This window comes from Meleagris gallopavo, chromosome 15 (assembly GCF_000146605.3).
Source record: "Meleagris gallopavo isolate NT-WF06-2002-E0010 breed Aviagen turkey brand Nicholas breeding stock chromosome 15, Turkey_5.1, whole genome shotgun sequence".
In the NCBI taxonomy this organism is placed as follows: domain Eukaryota; kingdom Metazoa; phylum Chordata; class Aves; order Galliformes; family Phasianidae; genus Meleagris; species Meleagris gallopavo.
In genome coordinates this window covers 6,722,983-6,736,399 of record NC_015025.2, presented here as the reverse complement: position 1 = coordinate 6,736,399, position 13,417 = coordinate 6,722,983, and positions in this window count along the sequence as shown.

The window sequence follows — 13,417 nt, the reverse complement described above, 5'->3', positions numbered from 1 at the left end:
TTGTCATTAGCAAACTGTTTCATTGCAGACAATTATATTGTCAACATGTTTACTGTGATAGCCTCTGTCCTGACAAATGCTACTATATGAAATGAAACAATATTCTCTAAAAAGTCTCGGAGTTGTCATTGGTGTATCTGTTGCAAAAACTGGCAAATAACTTCCACGCAGCAGTTTTTTCTTCAAACTTTTTACATCCAAAAAGTTATCTGTTCTCCCTTGCTCATTTGGAGAGGTGTGTTTTTGCTCAACATTTACAAGATACAGTACCGCATTATATTCTCTCTTCTTCAGTGAGATATTTAATAAAATAAATAAAAGTTGAAAGGTAGATGATGTGCAAAAATATATTTCAAATAGCATATGAATAAATATGGAGAGTAATTAAAGCCAAACATACAAAGTTTTGTAAGAACTAAAATTTTTCACTCAGGTGATAAGAAAATTCCACAGAAGCAACATAGTTCTGTGTTTGAATTTCTATGACTGGCATCAATAACTTTTCACAGTGACATCTCAATATTTCAACCACATTTGTTAACTGAAATTCATGATACTATCCCTTCAAATCCAGGAAGGGATTGAATCTGATCATTTCATAAATAGAGGAAAAAAACAGTGGATCTGGTGTTCCAAAACACTGAATTGTAATTGCTTCAGTATTTTGCCTGAGCTTAAAGGAGACATATTTGTCAAAATTAAAATAAATAAATAAATAAATTTTCCAACAGCTTATAGAAAAAGTTATTCTTCTTGTGTAATTATCCCACATACTTGAGTTTGCAAGACACTGTTTTATCCTTTATTATCCATGGAAACTGCCATACTCAAATCCACAGTTAAGATTCTGATATTTTTCAGAAACTAAGAAAGAAACCTTTGATCTTTGGAATAGCAAAATCTTTGCTTTACTGACCTAAGATTTTCTTCCTACTTCCTTAGGTATACCAATTCGGAAACATTTTCATCTCTCTTCCTTTGTTGGTCAAATATCAGCTTTTCTGAATACTTTTGATTAAAGTTGTGTTTTGAAACCAAGCTTAGCTCTCCGAATCAGAGTAAATCATAACTTCTTCTCTTTAACTTTCCACTTCATATTTAACTAGGGTTTACATGGATGTTTGACTCTTCAGATATTCACATTTTTTTCTCTGGCAAAAGTTAATGCTAACTTGTACAGTTCATGAGGATACCGTTCTCATACGACTCCATGAGCTTTTGTATTTTTACCTCAACGGTAAGGATGTTTTCTAGTGTTACATAAATCAATAGTTTAGAGACTTCATTGCCAACAGTTGCTACGAAGAACTAAATACACAAAGCATTTAGATGCATAACATACCAAAGCAGGAATTTTTATCTCTTCTATTCCCTAATACCATTCATTACGAAAATCTTTACAGTACAGATTTCCAAATACAAGTACACAGAATCTTTTCTTTCCCCTTCTCTTAAAATAAAAATCACTTTTCCACACTTCATGAGATATTTTGACTATAGTATATGTAGTAACGTGGAAGAAGTGAAACTGCAAGCCTTTTCTATAGTTGGTTGAATAGTAAAATATTCTCTGAAACCAAAGAACTATGAAGTGCATAACATCTCAGTTATGCATTCTCTCACTGAAGCTTTATCTGTCATGATGCTGTCTGGCTTTTAGCTTTATTGTGTTTGTTTCCCTGGACTGTTTGAGGTGAAGGTGTATGCATGTGTTTTACTTTTGATCCTTGGATCACTGGTGAAAGGGGGTGCAAAACCGTGGAAATTACTGCTGAAAAGAAACAAACAAAAAAAGCCTTTTAAGTTGGCTACTTAATTCCTTGCTGTGCTGAGGTAAAAGTGCTCATACTTTTGTTAAATGATTTTTGGGTAGGTGAGCAGTTTCATAAGCAATTTTCTTCATTCCAGTCAAGGAGCGTACTTCCTTACTCTAATCTCTATAAGAAAAGATATGTTGAATAATTTGTGGCTATTAGTGTTTGTATTCCCTTCACAGTCAGAGCACCCACACTATCTAGCTCATTACTGAAAATTACTTTCAGTATGAAAGGTGTTATTATAGTATCAAATACTCCTCTAGTCTGCTTTTCAAATTCTTGATTAAAACAGTATTTTGGGCTAACAGATTCTCCATTAACAAATCATCTATATGCTTTACTCTGAATAATTCTAAATTATTTGTTACAGGAAGGAAGTTTAAGGCTGCCTAGAATACTATCATTGCTTCTAATGAGAAGTTTATTGCAACATTGGATTCAGTATTACTAAATATTATATTAGTCAACTACTTTCAGAGATAAAACCTTCTAAACTTCTGCGGTGAAATGGAACATTATGACCTTGGCTAACACTGTACACGTACTCTTTGTACATAGATTCAAATTTTTTTCATGCAGATGAGATTAATTATTATTTCTTTTAGATTGCCATTAAAAGATACACATGCAGACCTTGCAGTAGACATTATATACACTTACATTTTCAAGAGTATGGACAAGAACAAGATGTCTTGCTCTTACATTTTGGAATCTAATCAGATTCACAGCCTTAATGTAGGGGTCTCCAGAGAGTAAGACACAAAGACTTTTCTAGAAGAAATTAAAACAAGTAGTTCTGGACACAGAAATCCAAGGTATGTTTAAGCATTAATTTGTTTGGTTTAACGCTGCAATGGTGTCCCCTCACCTGTGCTGGCCTTGTGCCTGGCTGACAGGACATCCTAACCTGCCCTCTTTGCAATACCTCAGGCCACAGAAGATCTTCCTTCATCGACAACACAGAAACTTTTATTTAACAGTTAATACCGAATTGCCAATACACCTCAGGCACTGGGATTGCTTTTTTTCTGCTTAAGTTTTGTTTATATTCTCCCTACCGGAAAGGCCCACGTCTTGGGATACAGAGGCATAAACACATTAAATCTGCTTCAGAAGTGCTTAACAACTGAGACAGGAATGAGTAGGCTGAGATAAATGCAGCTTCAGAAGTGATATAAGAAATTAGGTCAGAATTATTTCCTATCAGGATGCCAATTCTTTAAGCAACTGAAATATGCATGTAAACTGCTGTTTCAACATACATCTCTGACATCCTTATACACGGAAAGGTTTCTTTCTACTATTCATACAGTTGATTTCCAAATTAAAACAAACGTAGATTTTAAAAATCAAGCATGATTGATTTTTAAATAACAAGTCACAGGTTTCCAAAGTAAAAACTACCAAACCCACAACCCAATGAGCAAAATGACTTCATAGCCAGGAAACTGCTGCTGTAGGCTAGATTAATGGTGGAGAGATTACGAAATTTTGTCTGCACTGGTAAATGTCAGATACCTCAGGAGCTGATCTGGAGAGAAGAAATTAAAAATCAGACAGGCACGTGCCTTAACTTGGTTGAATGATCTAAGAAAATAGTGCAGTTTGGAGGAATGTATCTAAGACATGATCATTTTCATATGAAAAAGATTGTACCAAAACCTGAAAACTTGTAATAACTTATAGCGTCTCTTAAAATTCCCAAATCAATCCTTAAATATCTTGGATGATATTTATATTTAATGACTCATTATAAACATTTTACAACCTCTGGAGAACTGCACGTGTGGTTTTTCCTATATATCTATGGCAAAGAGATCAATTTGGTTCACCTTTAACTGAGTAGTTTAGAGACAAGCGCAGAAAATTAAGCACTTACTATATTTAATTGCTTAATAAAACATCATTGTAATACCACAAATGAAAAAGATATGTTAACATTGGGACACACAGAACTTGCTGATCTTGCAGGTAACCATGCAAATCAGCTACAATGACCTGCCATATATTTTCTTTTAGAGTATAGGATTATCCTTGTGCAAGTCAACAGTCTGTACTGTGGCTAATAAAATCACTTTGCTATGCAGCTTACAGCTTACTCCTCAACCACTCTCAGGAATAAACCTCTGTAACCTGAAATAGAGGTAACATTCTAACACGCAATTGAGTCATTTCCTGGGTTGATCTTGCAGCCCTTGCCATTCTTATTTCCTGTTGTGATCCCATCATACATTTTATATCAGACAGATAAATCTGTAATCCCATGGTACATGCAGCCCAGTATCACATACTACAAGAGTAAATGGTAAATACCAGTAGCCTGCACTACTAGTTTAAGGTGATAATGAAAAAAATATGAAAAGAAAGTGTATGAGATCTATTTCAGGTTAAATGCTTACTCTAAGTAATCATTCAAAAGCCAGTCATACTAAATTTTCATACTTATTCAATGATCTCCAACCTCTTACAACTTCAAAACATTTTAATTTTACAACAGAGTGTTTCATACTAATCTGTCTTTTGGTCCACAGATGTGATGAGGGTATAAGAAACAAAATAATTGTCAGGTATCTATATCAACTCAATATGAACAGACTGTGCAAACAGTGAACAGCTGAAGAACACACTAAACAAATGGAGCTGGGCATGGATTTGCATCACTCTGGACTTTTTGGACTTCAGAAATTCACACAGTATATTGCAACAAAATCACTCTTTAAGATGTTTACAGCTCAAAGGGAAAGAGGATATTGGGGGGAAAAAAAACAGTACTACATCTGTAACTATTACATGTTCATTTAGGCTGTAGAGAACCATTTAGGCTCTGAGGTTTTTATTTGCTAAATCGAAGGTAAGAACTCTGACTACAGACTTTCTTCCCCAGGAACTGTGGGTAGAGAAATCCTTTGCTTTGCTCAGAATATGCCTTTTGTTTAATCCTAACTTATTTTTATGACAAGAAAAAGGATCTTTTTTTAGGAAAAATTCTATTCCAGTGGAAAGTTTCTTTTTTACTTAACTGGCATTTCATAATAAAAAAATCAGAAAAGTCCTAGTCATCTCTTGGAAAATGTCTTTCTTCATTCTTTTGTTTCAGCTTAAATCTTCACTACTATAATTAAGCCATTTGTTTCACAAGATAAAGTTCTTCTTGAAATTAGTATAGCATTTGCATTTCTATTAATTATTCTGATTACAGGTTATCTTGAAAACACAGTGCTTAAATTACAATATTTATTTTTTTCTTACTGTTTATTTTGAATGCATATGGTTTTCTCCTTACAGTTATCTGGAACTTTTAGTAAGTAACATTTAAACATCTTTGTTTTTTAACCTTTGATTCTCAATTCAATTTACAATCCAACATTTGCTCATGTCTCTGACTCAGCATTCAGAATCCATTTGTTCAATTCTGACACATTGTTTATTTTAAGGCTCATCCTGGGGAGGAAAAAAAGGGTTTCTGACTACTTTATAGAATCATAGAATTGCTCGGGTTGGAAAAGATCTTAAAGATCACCAAGTCCAACCACGACCTAACGATACTACCTTAAAAACCCTCTGCTAAATCATATCCCTGAGCAGCAGCATATAAAAAAATTCAAAAACATTACCTATAGTTAAATGCTTGCCACCTTCTGACCATCAGTTGAATCAAACTCAGGATCAAACACAAGCAAATCCAGGTGACAAGGCATGTTATGATGTACTACTTACCTTATAGCCCTCCTCAGGTTAGAATAGCAACAGATATAAGTACATAAACAGCAATTAAAAAAAAAATCCAATACAATTGTGTATATCGTCTAACATATTAAGTTACTAAGTTTGCAAGAATCAGTTGCATGAGAGGAACTGACTGAAACTTCATTGAAGTTAACTGTCATGATTTCAGATGATGCTAACTTAATGGTATCCTCGCCAACCCTCTACTACAGGGAATGCTTTCTCCCTTCAAAGCGAGAAGGCAGAGCATACACCCTTCCTAGGGTCTTTGAACTCAACCCATATTTAACTTCAATCAAGTATCCCGAATTTGGACCACTGAATTTTCCTAATTTTGTTAGAAAATGTCACTTCAGACATAATAGACAACAGCATAAGAGGAGGAACTTTAGTTGTTTTTTGTATTTATCTGTTCTTGTGAAAGACAGACACCTGTGTCTTTTAAAAGAAGCTACGGTATCACATTACAACATTTTCCTATTAACAGAGTTCAAAGTATATGCAATGCAGATGTCTTGCATACTGCAGTTCACAAAACATTTGTATTTATTTCAAAATCTGAGCAGAGAACAAAGCCTAACGAGACAGCTGCTTAGAAATGTGGTAACAGATCAAGAAACACTTGATTCCTCATTCAGAATTCAAGACATATTACAGTCAGTAAAGGAATTCAAGAATGTAATGGAAACTGAAGAAAATAAAATAGGTTTATTAGTTCTTTGCATTGGAACAGTAAGTGCAGAAATGCAGGGAAGACACAAACATCTAATGCCTTCTGTTTAGATAAGAACATTATGTCCTGTTTTTTCTTAATATTTTCTTCATTTTATTTAATAACGGAGACCCTGAATATCCAGTGTCAGTCCCTGCAGAGCAATTTTTTAGAAAATGAAGTCTTTACTTGATTTGTCTGAATCAGATGACTTTACTGATTCTAAATTCTTCTAAATTTAGAATTTAATTTCATTCTACTTTGCTTCTTTCTCTCAGTGAATTGTGGCAGGTTTTGAAGGATTGAAGAAGCCATCATTTCCTAACTTCTGTACATGTTCTCTGTGAGAATGTAAGTTCTTATTCCTAATATAAGTGAAATCAAGTCTTATCAACCAGAATGATACGTAAATAAATTTCTTTTCTTGGCCACTTTTTGCTCATAGGCTATTTACTTCAAAACTATTAGTTCTGAAGAAAAAAGCTTGGTGAAACTTGTATACTAATAGTACATATTGTTTTTTCCTGTGGATTAAACTCTGATAACTCTGCTTTTAGTTGTTATTTCTTCAGCTGAGTAAACAATGTGGCAGTGAAGAAGTCCTCTAGTTCTGTTATGGCTAACAAGGATTACATAGTTTTCTCTTAAATTTATGACTTCACAAGAGAGAATTCCTCTGTGCAACAGAATGTGCTCTATTAGTATCCTCACTGATTTTCATTCTTTTGTTATTCTTCTTGTCCACAAAGCAAAAACATTCTGAAAACGTATTGAATCTTTATGACCAGGTATGGTCAAAATCTCCTAAAAGGAAATACTCATAATTGCTAATTTACTTGGTATGTTGCTTTTAAAATAAATGCATCAAATATAGGATAAGTTTTGTACTTTATTGAACTGCAAGGCCACCCATCTTAGGTAAATAAACTATACTTGCTCTTCCTGCAGTAATACTAAACTACTGGTGTAATAAAATACCCCAGTTTAAAATATCTCAATTTAATGTACAGAAACAGACAAGATAATTATTAATAAGTGTAAACAAACTGGACTTATATATACCTCTCTCTAAATCTGCTTTTTTCCCTTTAGATTTAAAGATTGTGTCATTTCTCACTGTAAAACAGCTTTGTGTTCACTGGAGTAATTTTTTCCTTTATTGTCAGTTTAAGTGAGATCTTAGTGCTCTACAAATCCTCCCAAGTCTCCAGGTGAACATTATCATAACTGCCAAAAGCTTTTCCTGTGATTTTAGTAGCAGCCATAATATCACTAGCAAATCAAAGATAATCTGAGAAATTCTTCTCAATGATCTGTTCTTCCTTGAAGATTTTGGACAAAAGGTGAAATTGTAGCTGGGACAGCATCTTCCTATCCAATAAATCATTTTAATTTGCAATCTTAACTACTCTTGTTGAGTTTAAAAGTTGTGATTCTAGTCAGATAAGTTCAGCTGAATTGTTTCATTTTACTTGGCTCAATCTAATGTTGTCCATACACAGAATCTTAAAGAGTTTTATAGTTGAACAAAGGCAATGAAAATGGAGCACTGTAATAAATTGAGTACACTTACCCTCAAACGAACAGGTGATTTTTGAAGATTGACTGGTTAGAAGAATGTGAGTAATAAATGGACACAGAAATTGTTAAAAGATGAAGCTCTGAGGAAAAAGAAGAATAAAATAGAAAAAAAAAGAAAAACATTGAAAACACAGAGCTCAGTATGCTAACTGGTCATCATTTACTTTTCCAGTACTCCAGAGGTACTGGAAAGTAAGTAACAAAATGCTAGGTAAAAAAACAGCAATGCATGCACTTGTTCAATCTACACACATTTTTGGATTTTTTTCTCAATAGAGTTCATAAGAATGCAGTAGAAGCAAAGCTGAGTGGTAATATTTACTTCAAAATTGTAACTTCTATAGAACTGACATGCACAATTCACTCTGCTATTGGTATTCTATCATGCAACAGAGTCATCAAACTCTTAGAAATTTTCTCAAGACTGAAACTCAGGGGAAAAAAAAGTAAGAAATCTCAACAAATGTGGAAGAAAAATGACTCCTATTTTTAACATCCAAAGGTAAATACTAAAATAACATAAAATAATAAGAACATCTATATGGAAAACATGTCTGGAAACACAATTTGGAAACTGGGCTATGAATGGAGAAAAAAAATGGGAAAAAGAAATGAGATTCTGAGAATATATTCAGAGAGTGAAAGATTCCTCTCAGTATTCTGAGAAAGATCAGAAGATCAGAGAGGAGTGATCTGGAATTTCTATAATGGATTCTGCAATCAGTAAATAAAAATTAGCAAAGGATCTAAATATGTACTTCTATGTGACACTCACTAAAAAATAATTCATTCTCTTATTGCTATTCATAATTGAGAAATTACTTCCAAATGCTTTTATATATTATTAAAACCTTCCAGTAGATTGCAGGCTAGACTAGAAGTCACTGGCAATTCCTTTCTTAAAGTTATCCAGGAATAAGCCAAAGTTTATTAAGAGTCTCAGGATTTGGTCCTTTATTTTTTTTTAAAATAACTCTTCAGAGAGACAATTTTGAATCAAAGTCATAGCTCTATGCTGATCTAAGTCTTCTAAATATTAACTAGAATTTTGTCACCAGACTCACTATAATTGTTTCTAAATCCTTAATATAGTATTGGATATTAGTTGAAATCTTTAACAGCTCACTTTTTTGTTTCACCTTATAATGTAAGAAGAAATACAAGAGCCAGCAAGATGTGTAACATGGAGATATCTGACTTGCACATAGAATGAGCCTATTAGCTAACGACACTGTTGTCATTTTCCACATCCTTTATCACGATGTCTGAATTTACTAGTCATCCACGGTAACTTCGAAATATGAATTTCTGCTAAAGAGAAATAAACCTCTGAGATTTCAGCCAAGTGAAATATTGTGCTATCTTAGTCAAAACTGAAGACCTCAAGAACACACTATTTGATTTTTCTGAGAGGAAGAGGTCTTACCCATACATGATTAAAGAAATGAAACTTTATAAAGAAAATGTTTTCTTATTTGAAGACTTGCTGAAATAGTTATTCCTGGATATTGTATTTATTACATATCTACTTTCATTTGTTTATTTAATGAAATGCATCTTAACCAAATCTGTTTCCAGTGGTTCTATTGCTTTTTCTCTTTTAAAAAGATTAGTAATAAGTGCAGCAACCATAAGTGTTTGTACTGGAAGCACTTATATTCATTAGAGTGAGCAACACTAAGGGACAGAAGTGTGAAATATAATGCAGACAGCTCAAAGGATGAAACATAGGGAAGTCTTCTAGAAAATACACAAAATAGAAACCAAAGTTAACTCACGTGCCCATCAATCCTTGGATGCATTACAAACTATATAGAACATAACAAACATAACTCAGTAGAAAAGAGCCAGTAAAAATAATGACACGAAATTCCAACGCCAAATAAATTTATAATTTATACTTCAGAAATAATCTTTCTGAGATGTTACACACTAAAACAATTGCTGCTGCTAGAAACTGTCTCTATTATTACTTGGATCCTCAAGATAAAAGCTCCATTCATAAATTATTGTTTGAGCAGTTCTTGAATGAATGTATTTTGAAGTGGATTAATTTGTCAGAAAGAAAACATGGAATTAACAAGCTAATACTATTTAAAGAACATAAGTTAGCGCTGTTAGAAAGCAGTCACCCTCACATACACAGAAGGGCATTTCTTCATTATAGATTCCATTTTGAATCAAGAAAAGATCAGGAACTGAAAGAAGGAAAACAGCTGTGATTTTAACTGCTCCTTGGATTTAGAAATTACACTATTTAAAAATTAAGCTGTAACATTCTGTAATATAAGAACTGAGCCAAAATACGCAATGGAACAAAGATTTTACTAGGAAATTATGTCAAAATCCTTATTCAATCATCAAGTAGCTCTAACTTTTAAAAGAAGAGGAAATGGGAAATGATTTTGCTTCCGATGAGTTGTAAGTGAACACAATTACAAGTCATTATTACCATTAGTGCATGTCTGAAAAGAAATTGTATAAGTGCACTTTAACCTAACAATAACCGTGGTTCAAATAAACAATGAAAAACATTCTAGGAAAGACTTTCCTTTAAATTCCCTCTTGTTTTCAGAAATTACAAAAGGTTATCTTTCTTCAATAATATCCGTAAAGCACCTATATAATGTTTCTTTTCATCACAGCATTTCCTATAACTGCCTTACTCTTAGAGTTCACAAGTGTTAAAAAAAAGTGGGAAAATTGTTAAAAAAAAAAGGGGTGGGAAAGGAGAAGAAGAAAGAGAAGAAAAAAAAAAGGAAAGGATAAAAAAAGGAAAACAACAAAGGAAAGGTTTTCCCCTTTCTCCTGTTGTTCCATTGAAATATTTACAGAATAATTAAATATTTATCCTTGGAAACCAAACACATATCTGTATGCAAATGTTTGCACTGCGACTTTCACTGTGATCTCCATAACCCAGGCAGCAGCATCATGTTACAAAGCATATAAGAATGCCTGAAGAAAGGGTTGCAGAAAATATTTGATGGTCACCATTTCCTGCAGGTTAGCACTTGTTGTAGACTTAGAGTGGTCACAAAGTTAATGTGAACAAATAAAACTATGACTGTATGAAATTCTTATTCCAGTAGAAACAGCAACGTCATAACTCCTACAAGAAAATATAAGACATTTGTTATTGCATTAAATAAACAAAACCAAAGACTTAAAATCTCCTTAACAATTTTTCTTTCTGGCTTCAGTAAAAATTTTGATTCTAAGTCCCAAAATCTCGGATTATTTTTTTTTTAATCAGATGCAATCAAAAAATTAAAAATGTCACAGATTATGTATGAAATATTAAAGCTTCATTATTCCACCATAACTTCAAAAAGCATGGGACTTAATGTGTAAAGACATTATCAGCAGTCTCCTTTCAGTACTTTATCATTTGAAAACAAAATTGATTTAATGGGATCAATGAAAGAGAGTTTCCAATTAGGGAGGAGGGAGTCATTGAAAAGTGGGCTGGTGAAATTTAGACTCTTCTGAAATAACAGCGTTCAGCAAACAATGTTACTGTTTAAATCCAATATGAAATAAAAGAAACAGATGGATGTAGTAATTCAGGTCAATATGCATATAGAAGCTGTATGACATTTTGGCAAATATGCAAAACTTTCAACTGTCTGAGGAAATGATAGAAAGCAAGGTCCATTCCCAGTAACAAATCATCCACAGCCACAAAAATTTCCATCAGTAGTTAGTTGCACCTCTAAATATTAGAAAAACATTGAAACATGTCTCAGATATTCCTTGAAAAACAAAACAAAATTTCTAAGTTACTTCATGAAAAAATAATGTGGAATGTGACGTTCCTGAACATGGGTTTGACTCTGACTGTAGCTACAGATCTCTGAATCAGCTGATTATAGTAAGGAGCCACAAGTTCCACCTTTTAGCTGTTTCTGCTTTCTGGTGTGATGTTTCCATCATCAGAACTGCCATGCTGGGTAAGGCACACTCTATCTCAGCATCCACCAAAATACTGGGGTCTGATAAAGGGACTAAAAAAAAGAACACAATCCTCCAGAAACATAAATAATAATAACTCCATGGCAGAAGCCTGAGATACCCAGAGCCTTAAGGTGTCTCTGCCCCATATTTCCTTAAAATAAATACACAGTTTTTCTTGAGTAATGGTCTCTGAAGGAAGGTTTTGTTAGAACATGATAAACCAGAATAAAACAATTCTTCAAAAAATGCTCCCTTAAGGTCAGCTGTGTGAGACAGACCTTGGGGATGCCAATCTGCCCATTTTCCTGTATCCTTACAGTGCAGCTCCTTTCTCCTATGTTTTCAAGACATATAGAGATAAATCCATCCCAAACATTTGCTGGTCCCTCTCATTTTGGTGGCTTGACTGTGTGTTAAATCCCTCCTGCCACCAGAAACTCTCCTGTCAGCTCCCTTGTACGATTCTCTCACAGTTTGTTTTGTTGTGTTTTGTTTTTTTTTTAGCCCTGAAAAAATACCAGACCTTGTTGTCTTTTTTTTTTTGTTCAATGGGATTTTGCTTCTTTGCAATTTTTTAACAACATAAAAATATAAGTCATGTGGAAGAAAATCAAACAGATTAAATTATAGACTAATTGTAGAAATAAAACTCCGTTTAATAACAAAAGCAAAAAGGAAACATAAATTACTTTAAATCAAATCTGTCAGTCTTTCACTACAAGTGCCACTTGACTCTGTGATATTTTACCACCATATTTGATTCCTTAACTGTGCTTGCAATTATCTTTCCCAAGAAGCAACATAGTTTCCCTGTTCTCAGCAAAACTAGCTAAATCACTGCCCTAGTAGCATATCAAATGCAAAAAATGTTTGTCTACATGGGCTGTTCCAAAAGCAATGTCACCTATTTTATTATATTTGTGCTATGGCAGTAGAAGTTGAACCTTCTCAGCAACATTCTATTCCATTCCACAGCATTTTGTTGCTGTGCAACAGATGGCAGCAGACAAAATTATACCTGACGTGGAAGTGTGTATGAAGCAAAGGTATGGAATTACAGAAAATATTGCGTCCATGGACATTCATTGATGTTTGCTAATAGCTTATGGAGACCAAGCAGTGGATGTGAGCACAGTGAGGCAGTGGGTGACAGTGGGTCACCTACACTGGTACAGATTTTTACAAGAGCAGCATGCAGGCTCTTGTTCATCACTGGTAAATAAGCATAGCTACTGGTGGTGACAGTATTGAAAAACATGATTTTGTAACTGAGAATTTGCTCTATCAAATAGTGTGTTCTTTGTATCTATTGTAGTTTCCATGGAAATAAACAGGAGGCTTTACAACCTACATTTAAGAAGGGAAGAATGTGAAAAAGAAGAGAGTTTAAAATGAATTCTGGCCTTTGTTCAGGATTTGTTCCCAAGCCAAACAACCATTTTTTTAATACTCTGTTAAAGGCTTCCTACTGCTGCCTATGCTTGGACCACCTGTTCCCATAATGCATTCAGATCAGCAGGTTTTGGCACAGCAGAAAATAGTTCATAAAAATGCTAGTTCAACATCAAGCATTTGGGGTGAGCATTCTAAATCATGTGATCCAAGTGCTATTTCATTTGCATGA